Source organism: Coloeus monedula, assembly GCF_965178545.1.
Source record: "Coloeus monedula genome assembly, chromosome: 2".
Lineage (NCBI taxonomy): Eukaryota > Metazoa > Chordata > Aves > Passeriformes > Corvidae > Coloeus > Coloeus monedula.
Genome location: NC_138782.1, coordinates 114782666 through 114793591, shown reverse-complemented (window position 1 = coordinate 114793591; position 10926 = coordinate 114782666).

Here is a 10926-nt window from a genome sequence, read left to right as displayed (position 1 = left end):
TGATGCTGTCAACACATTATTTCTCTTTTATAGATGATTTAGGAAACAATGAAGGAGAATACCTACATTAAACACATCATATGGGTAGGATGAACATACCTATGTAATACCTGTACAGATGAAACCCCAACTAGGAGCTGAGAGAGATGGAATCTCAGAATCACAGAATGGTTTGGGTTGGAAGGACCTTGTTCCAACCCCCTGCCATGGGCAGGGACACCTTCCACTAGATGAGATTGCTCAAAGGCACATACAACTTGGCCCTGAACACTTCCAGGGATAGGGCAGCGATCACTACAGATGCTACTGTCTCTCTGAAGTAGAGTTAGAGGAATTCTCTGGAGGAACTTGTAATGCTTTTGCTAGTCATGCAGTATTTTATCATAGAAATAAATTTTTCCCTAGTGCTCAATGCCTTTAAGATATGTCAGCCCCTGTGATTTGTTAATATTTACTATTTTGATTTGTTTAATACTTTAACAGATACAAGGAAGACCAAGAGGGAAAATGAGATCCAACCATAGCCAGAGATGAAAGATGCTGTAATTTAAAATAAGAAAGAGCATCTCAGACCCACTGCCTTTAGCTTCTGTATTGCCTCTAAAGGCTTATCCTTTTGCAAAACCCTTGCCATAAATTAAATACCTTCTCCACCAACTGTAAGAAGGAAAATATGATTTTGGAAGCTGTTGTCCATTGGAAGTCATGGAAAAAATGTGTATTCAAGCTGGACACAAGGTTGTGTAGGACTGGGACCAGGAGCCAGGTGCTTTGGGTCTGCAATATCTTGATGCTGATCTTGTAATCTCTATAATACATTGAACATTTTCAGCTAGAGAAAGGCAGCCTCTCTTTTTTAAAATTCAAATGTTATAAAAAATTAACTCTCATTTATAATACTGACCCAGAACAGTTTTCTGATTAAAAAAAAAAAGTCCTGTCTTCCTCTAACATATTGATTGCTCTCAAGAGTAAAACAATTGAATACTCCCTTATCATCAGCAGTGAAGTCATCTAAATTTTGCTTAAGGATGCTCATACTATTTGCCTCCAAATCCTTTGAACCAAAATCCTTCCTGGCTATTTATTCTTTGCCTAAAACAATGCCTCCTTCAATTTTTATGCTGATGTCATCTGAGGCATTCAGGATGTGCTTACAAAAACTGATGGATTAAACCTCACAATGACCCTAGAAAACAGAGAATTATTATATTTCTGACTTGGTAGAGTGGGAATTGAGATGGAGCAAAAAAAATCTCTTTACCCAAAAGACAGCTACATACAGTATTAGCAGTGCAAGGCCTTAGCAAACACAGTCATTATTTGTTCTCTGGACTTCAAGTCCATTTTCTAGTAGTAATGCAACACTTTCCCTCCCCTATGTAATACTTTCCTTTCTTCCTTCAAACGTCTGTCCTTGAACCTCCTGCCTTGCGTAAATGCATTATAATCCTTAGTTTCAATATTTCATTCAAGTCATCCCATAAACAGACACTTTCAAGAGTAAATAATTCCATTTTAAATCACCCCCTTTTGTATGTGAGTCATTCTTCCCATGTATCATATTTGCAGTCAGATGCTTTGCGCTTTCCAGCTGAAAAGTACCTCTTGTCTCAGTAATTATTTAGGAATCAGTATCTGCTTTCTGTATATTAGTGAGGGAAAACTTCCAAATATTCTCAGAAGCTTTCCTGCATTTTCACCACAGCCAATTCAATGGCAAATCTGATTTTTATTTATATAGAATAAGCATGTCAAGTTTCTAATCCCAGTACAGTCTTTACTGCAACCCTATATTATATGTTCAGTTTATCCCATGTTTCCATTGTCTTCAAAAAGCACAGAATTCAGGAGGGATAGAGTTGAGATTTTGGAACAGGTTTTCATTGGCATAAGTGGAGTGAGGTGCCTAACCCAAGGCAGCTTGTATGCACAAGTATTACAGCTGTTCAAAGCCTTTGGGGATTTTAAAGTCTCTTCCTAGTGCCCAGTTCAGTAAAACAACCAGATCCACACTTATTTGTGTGAAGCGTGTCTGGACGAGATGGCAGTGCAAAAGGAGGTGTGTGCTGTAAACTCACACCTGAATTTGCTTCACAGAGAAGCCCTGTGTAGAGAAGCCTCTGAATTTATAGCAAAGACAAATAAATTGTGTTCACCACTCTGCTGTGATCATATAGATTGGACATTGTAGTTCAAAATTAAGGTCTTGCCATCCTGTTGACAAAGTTTGGGTATAAATATGATGTTTCCAGTGTCTATGTGAAACAGTACGTCATGGTCCCTGCAATATTCTGTGCCATGAATGCCCCATGTCACATCTGTGTCCTGCTTTCTGTTTTGTTTTGTTTTTAAACCCAGGAAGACAATTCACTTAAATCTAGAAGTTCTGGAAAAAGAATAAGGATTGATCAAATTCAGCAGAGGAACAGGATGCTTTTCCTGTAACCTGAAAGTTTATGTGGGATTTTAACAGCTAGAGGGAAAATGATTTCTCTTTTCTTTTAATCCTGTCTCTGATCTCAGGCACTGAAACTTCAAGGCTTTGGGCAGGCAAATGATGTCAGAGTCTATTCCAAGTACACCCTGCATTGACTGAAAGGACACTTGGCACACTCATATCTCCTTCCCCATACATGTCAATGGAAGATCCTCAGCTCAGGTTGGACTTGGTGACTCAGCCCAAAAAATCCTTGTCCCTGTAGTGTACATGCATAGGAAAGGCTGACTGATTAAATAGTTCTTCTACACCATTTGCCAGGTCCTTTTGGAACAAATGAAACAGAAAGAAGCCCCAGGTACACCGGAATTAAGAACAGCAGGGTTCAGTATTTGGTACTCATTTGGAGGGAGTGGAAAGTGAAACAAGATAGCAGAGGCAGATATGCAAAAAATTGCCTTAGGCATCAGGGAGTCAGCAGATAATGAAATATAGCTAGGGAGAAATGTGGGTAAGGGAATTTGCTTTAGCTTATAGCTGGGAATTATTTGTGTTGTTGTGGTGTTCACACATCTGAGTCCACCTGACAGAAGTCCACATCTCTCCACGCCTCAGTAGTAACTACACAGTAGTTACATCCTGTAAATGTGGATGTCTCAGAAAGATTACAATGGTCCAGCTGGTGTTTCTAGAGCCTGTTGTTATTATGTTATGTGTTTGGTACCTGGAGGTAATACCTGGAGAAGTTACCACCTTAGTTCAGGTGAGACAAGCACAGTGTAGGCTGATTAAAGGCACCAGTCCTTGCCCCACTGCCAAGAGGTTATGTCAAGGATTTGACTGATCAACCGCAATTTTTGGTTGATCCACTTTAAGCAAGTATCTTTTCATCAGCAAGACCTGCCTCTTCAAAAATGTAAGTGCTTTGAAGAAGTGTGTCCCTTTTGATCACAAATAGGTAAAGGCAACCAATGTCTGTCCAGTGCTCACAGCTATTGCTTGAGCAGCGCAAAATCTGTGCTGAAATCCATGCTCTGCCTACTTCACAATTAAGATTTGAACCTGCACTTTCCTATTTCTCTGGACAATTTCCTAGCTGTTTAATTGCATTTTTTAATTTCTTTTTTTTTTTTTTTTTTTTTTTGCCAAAGAACTGTATCTGCCTAGCTGCTAAAGTACCTGTGTGAGCATTAGTCCTCCTACAACAACAGCTGCTCATAAGGCCAGTAGGAAACAAAAAAAAAACCTTTAGCAAAGAAAGAGAAAAGATTGAAGGATTTCATAAAAGTGACCCAATGAACTGTATGAATCCAGGCAAGTTCTAGTCACTTCTTTAAGATCTGGATGGGAATTGAAATCTGCAGAACACTCTCATGACAGCTGGGATCTCCCCGCAGACAGGGTGAAGGTGCAGGGTATGGATCTCATCAAAGACAGGCACGACCGGGAGCCTCTTTGGTTTGTGTTCATTCATGCCTTGCCAGTTCTGCTCACTTTGATGATAAAATTTCTTCTCACTGCAATTTCAAGGAAATGGGGAGAAAACACACAAAATTCTTTGGAAAATGTCACTAAGGCTTTTAGAACAACTTTCTGTTAAGGAAGCAGTGTTTTGTCTCTAAGAGGGATTTGCAGTGTTTCAACCAATACTAAATAGGAGACTAAACCAACCTGTCACTAAAAGTAAAACGTTGACTCATGTTGACATTTGAGCCAAAACTCGTAACAGGCCTTGGGAAGAGCAGCTAAGATCTCCTGCAGCTGCTTCCTATCTGGAGGTAGAGGTTATTAACTTTGCTTTACTTCTGACTATGATAAAAAAAAAAAAGATTAATTAGCACAAAAAATATAAACTCGAGATAAAAATCACAAGTCTCCTCATATCTATAGTGTCTCTCACATCGAAGTAAACTTTTGATAAAACTGTCAGTATTTCCACAGAATGACAATACTCATTCTTTAAACCTTTATTAATCCCATTCTAAGAAGGAAAGAATTCCAAGCATTCTTGGTGTTAAGTGTTTAACTGGGGAAATGCTAAGAATTCTACTCCAGTAATATTCACTGTTTGCAACAGCTAAAATAACAACACCCAAATTCATGGACAAATCTGACATGGAGACAACTTTCTTGGCCCTGTGACTGGTGATGCAGAGAACTGTAAGTTCTGAGAACAGCAGATGATGCACGTCAGCTGTGTTGAGGAGACAACCTAGGAATATTAAAATCTGAAATTCACATAACAAGTGACAAGCTGATCAGTCTTCCATAAAACTTAACACAGCTCTCCAAGTAAGAGTTACAGTCTTCAGGAAAACATCTCTCTAAGACACCTGTCAGGGAAAAACATAAAGAACAGCCATTTCTACCAGATTTTTGAAGGTTAGAAAATACAGCACCTCTACTAAACCCTGGAATACATGACCACAAAATGGTAACAAACTGTCAGTCTCTGAGCCTTAGTTTCCCATACTCTGTCGGGGGTGACTGAGACCCATTTCCAAAGCTTTCAGCTGGGATGTTTTATTTAATGGGTTTTGTTGTGTGGGAACTGATTAAGACCAGTGATATGATAAGGTCTGCCACTTAATTAGGAAATGGTTTGACTTAATGAATTTGAGCTCAGCAACTGCCAAGTGCTATCAGAGGGTGAAATCAATGTATCAAAAAGCCCCACCAAATGTTGTGTTATGGAAATGGATGGCAGGATCTGGGTGGATCAGAGTCTGATGGACCTAATGTGAGAATCACATGGTGAGGTTTTGTGGTTGGTATTATGCAGGGAGTCAGTCTAGGTGATCTGAATGGTGCCTCCTGACCCCAGCAGATATTAAACCAAGAGATGTTTTGATCTCTATGTTGTTTAAAACTTATTTCTTGTGTCTGTTTTCACACCATAAGTGCAAAGCATCCACTTGCACTTACACTTGTGAGCTCTTAGCTTCTCTAATCAAGATCCTGCAAATGTTGTCTTTGGGAATGGGACTAAATATATTCAAAAACATTTGCAGAAGCAGGCATTAATCAGAGCAACCCTTTCTAAAAGGACTGCATTTAATTAAATTAATTATGTTTCTTTGTATTTAATTAATTCCATGCTTCAGGGTTTCCACTGGAGGCCTAGAGAGGCCAGGAAGACTTTTTTTCCCACCTTTGATGAACAACTTGGCTGCTGATTTTTGGTGGGCATTTTTTTCTCTATTTTGCTCAGATTCATCACAGATTGGCTGCACTCTGACATGGGACATGATGTCGGGTGCAGTACTGCTACCCTCTTGACTTCTTTTTGCTCCTGTGTTCACATTTAAAACACTCATTAGGGCCAGGAAAATCTTCTCCATATTAGATTTGCAACAATTTTGTGCATTGGGTGGATTCACCTGGCCAGTGACCTGTAATTGAAGGTGCCAAAATCAGTGGTGATGACTTGAGTCTGTTCTGGGCTCATCATGTGCAACGCTACAGTTTTAAGGTTGTTTTGCTTTCTTGCTCTAGAGATCTAATTTTTAACTTTTTTTTCTGTGTGTTGGGCAATGTAGTCAACGATGTTTGGATTTGTGCAGAGAAAAGGCCCTTGGGGGACCTCCAAGGCTTAGCATCTGTTACATCTTTCTCACAGGGGAGTAGATTCTTTGACCCAGGGAATGCTCTCCATTCTGACATCCCTGAGAGAGCTGAGCATGAAGTCAGAGCTTAAAATTGCTTTATGCTCATAATTCTTGGGAAAAATGCGTCTACAAAAAGGCAAACTACTCAAATGACAACTAGGCACAAATTTAAAGAGATTCTAATGCCGGGCTCAATAAAGATAGGTGATATATTTAAGAAATTATAGGCTCCCATTACAGTTTGTAGCAGCCACCATCCTGTTAAGGGCTTTAACACTGAGCCATGGGGCAGAGCTATACCTGGCTGCAGAGAAAGATAATTTAGAGCAGAGCTGGGGATGGAGGGTGGGACCTCCTCATGGCTGGCATGAAAACAAGCAGGAGACCATTGCTTGTCCTCCCTCTGTGTGACAGGGCTGTAGCTGAGTGCTCAGCTTGAAAGAAAACCTTGCGATGAGAGCTGGGACAACAGGGCACCCAGGCATGGATTGAGATTTGTGGTGGCCATAATTAATTAGGACTGTGACAAACTACTTTGTTCAGAAGGCACCCAAAAGCCAGTTTTGCAGTGGAACTAATATATAGATAACAAAAAATGTTTGTTTTTTTTTTTTTAAATAAAGCATGTTATTGATCAAAGGGTTTAAATGTGGCTTTTCTACTTTGCTTTTGATTTGGTTTTTTGTTTTGGTTTTTTTTGTTGATGTACATCAACACAGAGACACATTCTTCAGAAAATCCCAGAAGAAAGATCAACATCCAAGACTACCTTGGACATAAATAACACAGGGATGGAATTGCAGAAGTGCCTTGAAATCATTCTTTTTCTGTACAGGACAAAGCTTGGTTCCCACTGGAACAACTGAGACTACAGCCAATGCCTTAGACTGAAGAGCAGGGCCCTATTAGAGCCTCGGGGTCCAGGCCAATGCTCTGGTTGTCCAGGTAAGGGATGTAGGGAGAGAGCAGCATAGCTCCTCAACAGTCCATCTTTCTGGGTTCTACCCTGTGGATATCTTAATTTATCAGGCAGGTCTTGCTTTGAATTAAGCCTAGGACCAGTGTCACTAAATCTTCCTTCTCAAAATCCTCCCACCTTCAGGTAGAGAGGATGACAGAAATGTTCTGACACAAGTTCTCTGTGGTTCAGCTCACAAACTGCGTTGGGATTGCAAATGCTGTGATGAGGTTCAATGTAGAGTGTTACGTTCCAGGGCCTGCTTGAGATCAAAGGCTGTGTCATTTTTCTGCCAGAAATATTGGTCTGGGGAGGAAGGAAAATGATTGCTGTTAGTGCATCCTGTCAGGTGTGACTTTCAGGGCTTTGGTGTTCTTAGGGTTCCCTATCCAAAAAACAACTTTCCTGGCTCAAGTGAAATTTTTGCAATAAGGGTAAGGAGTAAGATTTCTTATTTCCTGGGATGAATTGTGGAATTAATTTCCTCAGGAACTAATGAACAAAACTCACTGTCCTCTGGTGAAATGCAAGACCTCTCCCTCTGTGGTACCTCCTCTGACATGGGACTTGAAAATATTCCTTGGGAAAGCAAAATCCCCGATTGCACACCCATGTCTCCTGGGGAAGGGGTGACACAGAGCAGATGACAAACATCATTCTTGTCTCTCGGTGGGCTCCTGGAAGGTGGTCATGCATTATGGTGGGGAGCCCAACATAAAAACAAACATACCATCCCAGAGTCTGCCAGTCCAGCACCACCCCAGCTTCATACCAAAGCCATGAGGGGATTCTGCCTCGGTAACAGAATGCCTCTTACTCACAGCCTCATCCTTTGTTGCTCTAAAACTCAAGACATTTTTTCTTTGGTTGTTGCCTTTTACTTTTTCCAATAAGTTTTAAAGGAAAAAAAATGTACAAGAAATTCCTTCCCTTTTACAGAGCTGTCTCTTTTTTTTAGATTTGCAGCTGAGGAAGAGTGTGTTCGAGGAAGAGAATGCCTGTTTGTTAGGAAAGCTTTTATTTAACAACAAAACCAACAAAACCCCAACCAAAACAAAAGTCAACAAGCTCACGGGTGAACAGTCCAACACAAAAAATCAGAAACTAAACAGTAATGCCAGTCAAAAAAAAAAAGAATTATCATTCTTAAGTAAAAGCTACAGATAGAGCAAGCCAGATGCCAAACTGATTTTATTATTCCTCTACTTTAGCATAAACAGGCAAATGTCAAAATACAGCATCTTGTCATCCAACAAAGTGAAATTCTACTAAATTGAATCAAGTTGAACAGAGAGACAACTGTAGTTTAGACAGGCACTCCCTCCCCTTCTGACATTGTGGGCCTGCTTGGCAGAACACGCAGGTTTCAAATGAAAGAAACGTGTTGGAATAGAGCAAGTGATGAAAAAAATGTCCTTAAGAAGAACTTCATTAATTAAAACCCAAAAGGCTGACAAGCCTTGAGCTAATATATTGCAGTGTTGGGGTAAAGGATATATATTACTCAGAGATACAAGCCAGGTTTATCCCCTGCCCGTATTATCAGGGCTGGTGGAGGTTTCTACTGTAATTTAAACAGCATTCATTGCTGGAAAAGAAAAGAAAAGTAACACAACATCAATAAAACTGAGCATGTTGTACTTCTGCTAACCTTAGGGCAGCATGTAGCTCTCATCATTTATAAAAATCTGCCTATCAGTGTCAGGGTGTTATGCTGGGGCATATCACCAGAGTATCTCTCAAAGTACCTAAAGTAGATTAGCCCCTAAAGCAGATTAGCCCCAGACTGGCTTCACAGCAGCTGTCACAGACTTGTTGACTTCTGGCATTTGAAAATCCACCTTGGACAGGATCACGTCTCAGTTTGTCCACGAGTTTTGAGTTCCTCTTAGCTTTCTACAGCTAGATTGGATTTTAGGCTGGCCAAGAGGGTAGTTGGAGGGGGACCACCCAGGGGCCTTTCGAGTATCTTTCTGGCAGTAGTGGAAGAGATATTAAGGAAGAAGGGGTACAGCATTTCCTGAAGACTGCAGAATCAACTAGGTTGGAAAAGACCTTTGAGATCATCGAGTCCAACCTATGACCTAACATCACCTTGTGAACTACTGTCAGATGTACCTTGTCTTCCATAAGACCTATAAAGCTGATTCTAACTTCTGCTTTTTAGAGTTGTTCTGCCTGCCTTAATGCTGCATGGTATTTTTCATCATAGGATCCTGTGTTTATTTGTCCCTGAATATTTATCTGAACATTTTCCATGCCACAGGTTGCCCCTTCAAGCTGGATTTCTCTGGAAGTGTCAAGAAAATACTTTATCCACTTGCAAGTACAGATCACAGAAAAAATAGTTACTCCTGTCAAGTAAGACAAGGAGAGAGTGACTGGAGGGGGGTTTAGACCAGGCAGTCTGATGAAAAATAAAACCAAGAACAATTAAAATAGGAACTCTGGGGTGAAATGGTTCAGGCTGTGTCCTTATGGAACCTGAAAGCAAAGAGATAGAGAGACTGGTGGAAAGTCACATTCCTGGGCATTATGTAGCTGCATGAACCAGGCCTCATATCCCCTTCTGCAGCCTTTGTCACTTTTAGTCAAATTTCAGTATGTAATTTAAGGAATTTTTGTCATAATGAAGCAGGAACAGCCGTCTTTTCAGTTGGGGAGTATTTATTAATTTCATTGAGTTCCTGTCCTGTTCACTGACAGAAACAGTGATCCAAAAGCAGGGAAATACCACATCTGATTCGGAAATATGAAATAGACATTTTTCACTGAGGACAGTAGAAAAGAAAGGGCAGGAATTAGGGTTACCACCTCGCTCACTGTGCACTTCTTTGCAACAAGGCAAATAAAAGGATCAGTAGATGTTATGAGTCTCCCATTGCACTGCGCATCTGTGGGAGTAACATGAAGTAGAGAAAGAAGAAAAGAAAATCAATATTGCAAAGGAAATCATAAAAGAAACTGGTTTGCTATCTTTCCTTTTTGACTTTGGTTTTAAATTTAACATAAATTTCACACATGGGAGGGAGCATATTTTTAAACAAAACCCAGAGCACTTGGAAATTTCATCTTTTCATCATAAACTAACAGACCTTCTTTCCTTTCCTTCTGCTGGTCAGTCCCAGACAAAACCCAGAGTCCAAAACCCATATTCAATAAAGCATATGGAATAAAACAATACACATGTTAGAGTACCAAACAACTGGTAGTAATCAGGTTATTGAAATCAGGGGAGTAAAATAAAAGGAGTTGGACCCATTTGTGAAAGAAAAAGGAAAATATACCCAAGGCTATTGTAAAAAGAAGAAGAAAAAATGGCAACGAGACAAATTTATTTCTCTAAACAGAAACTGCTTACTAATACAAAGGTCTCCTCGGGGCAGGGGAAACAGGCAGATGCCTCACTCAGGCTAGCAGTAGTTAGACATATTTATCTCATTGACTTTCACCTCCAGCTCTATGGCAGTTCCAGAAGCCTCAGTGGAGGCGGACCAGCCATCACATGACTCCAAGTAACTTCTCCATCCATTAGTTTAGGCCATATGAAGGTTTGCATCCAAATCTAAACACAGCTTATAGCCTATGCCTATTTCTGTTTCTAACTTTCCTTGGCAGCAGAGAGCAAAACAGATTCATTTTTCTATTACTAATATTAGAAACGAGATAAGATTCCAGCTTGGTCTCACAGGTGAAGTTAAAGTTTTCTGCATGAGATTAGATCACAAAATTATGGAATATATACTACATAAGTTCCTAGTGACTTCATATTTAAATAAATTTTGAAAAATTGGAAGGCAAATAAATTACTAGACATGGCTTTCAGTGAGAAATTCAATCTCAGTCAAAATTCTTCAGTCCATGGAGTTTATCACGACGATAATTGAGCAGTGATGCAACTAGAGTCTGTGAAAATGCTG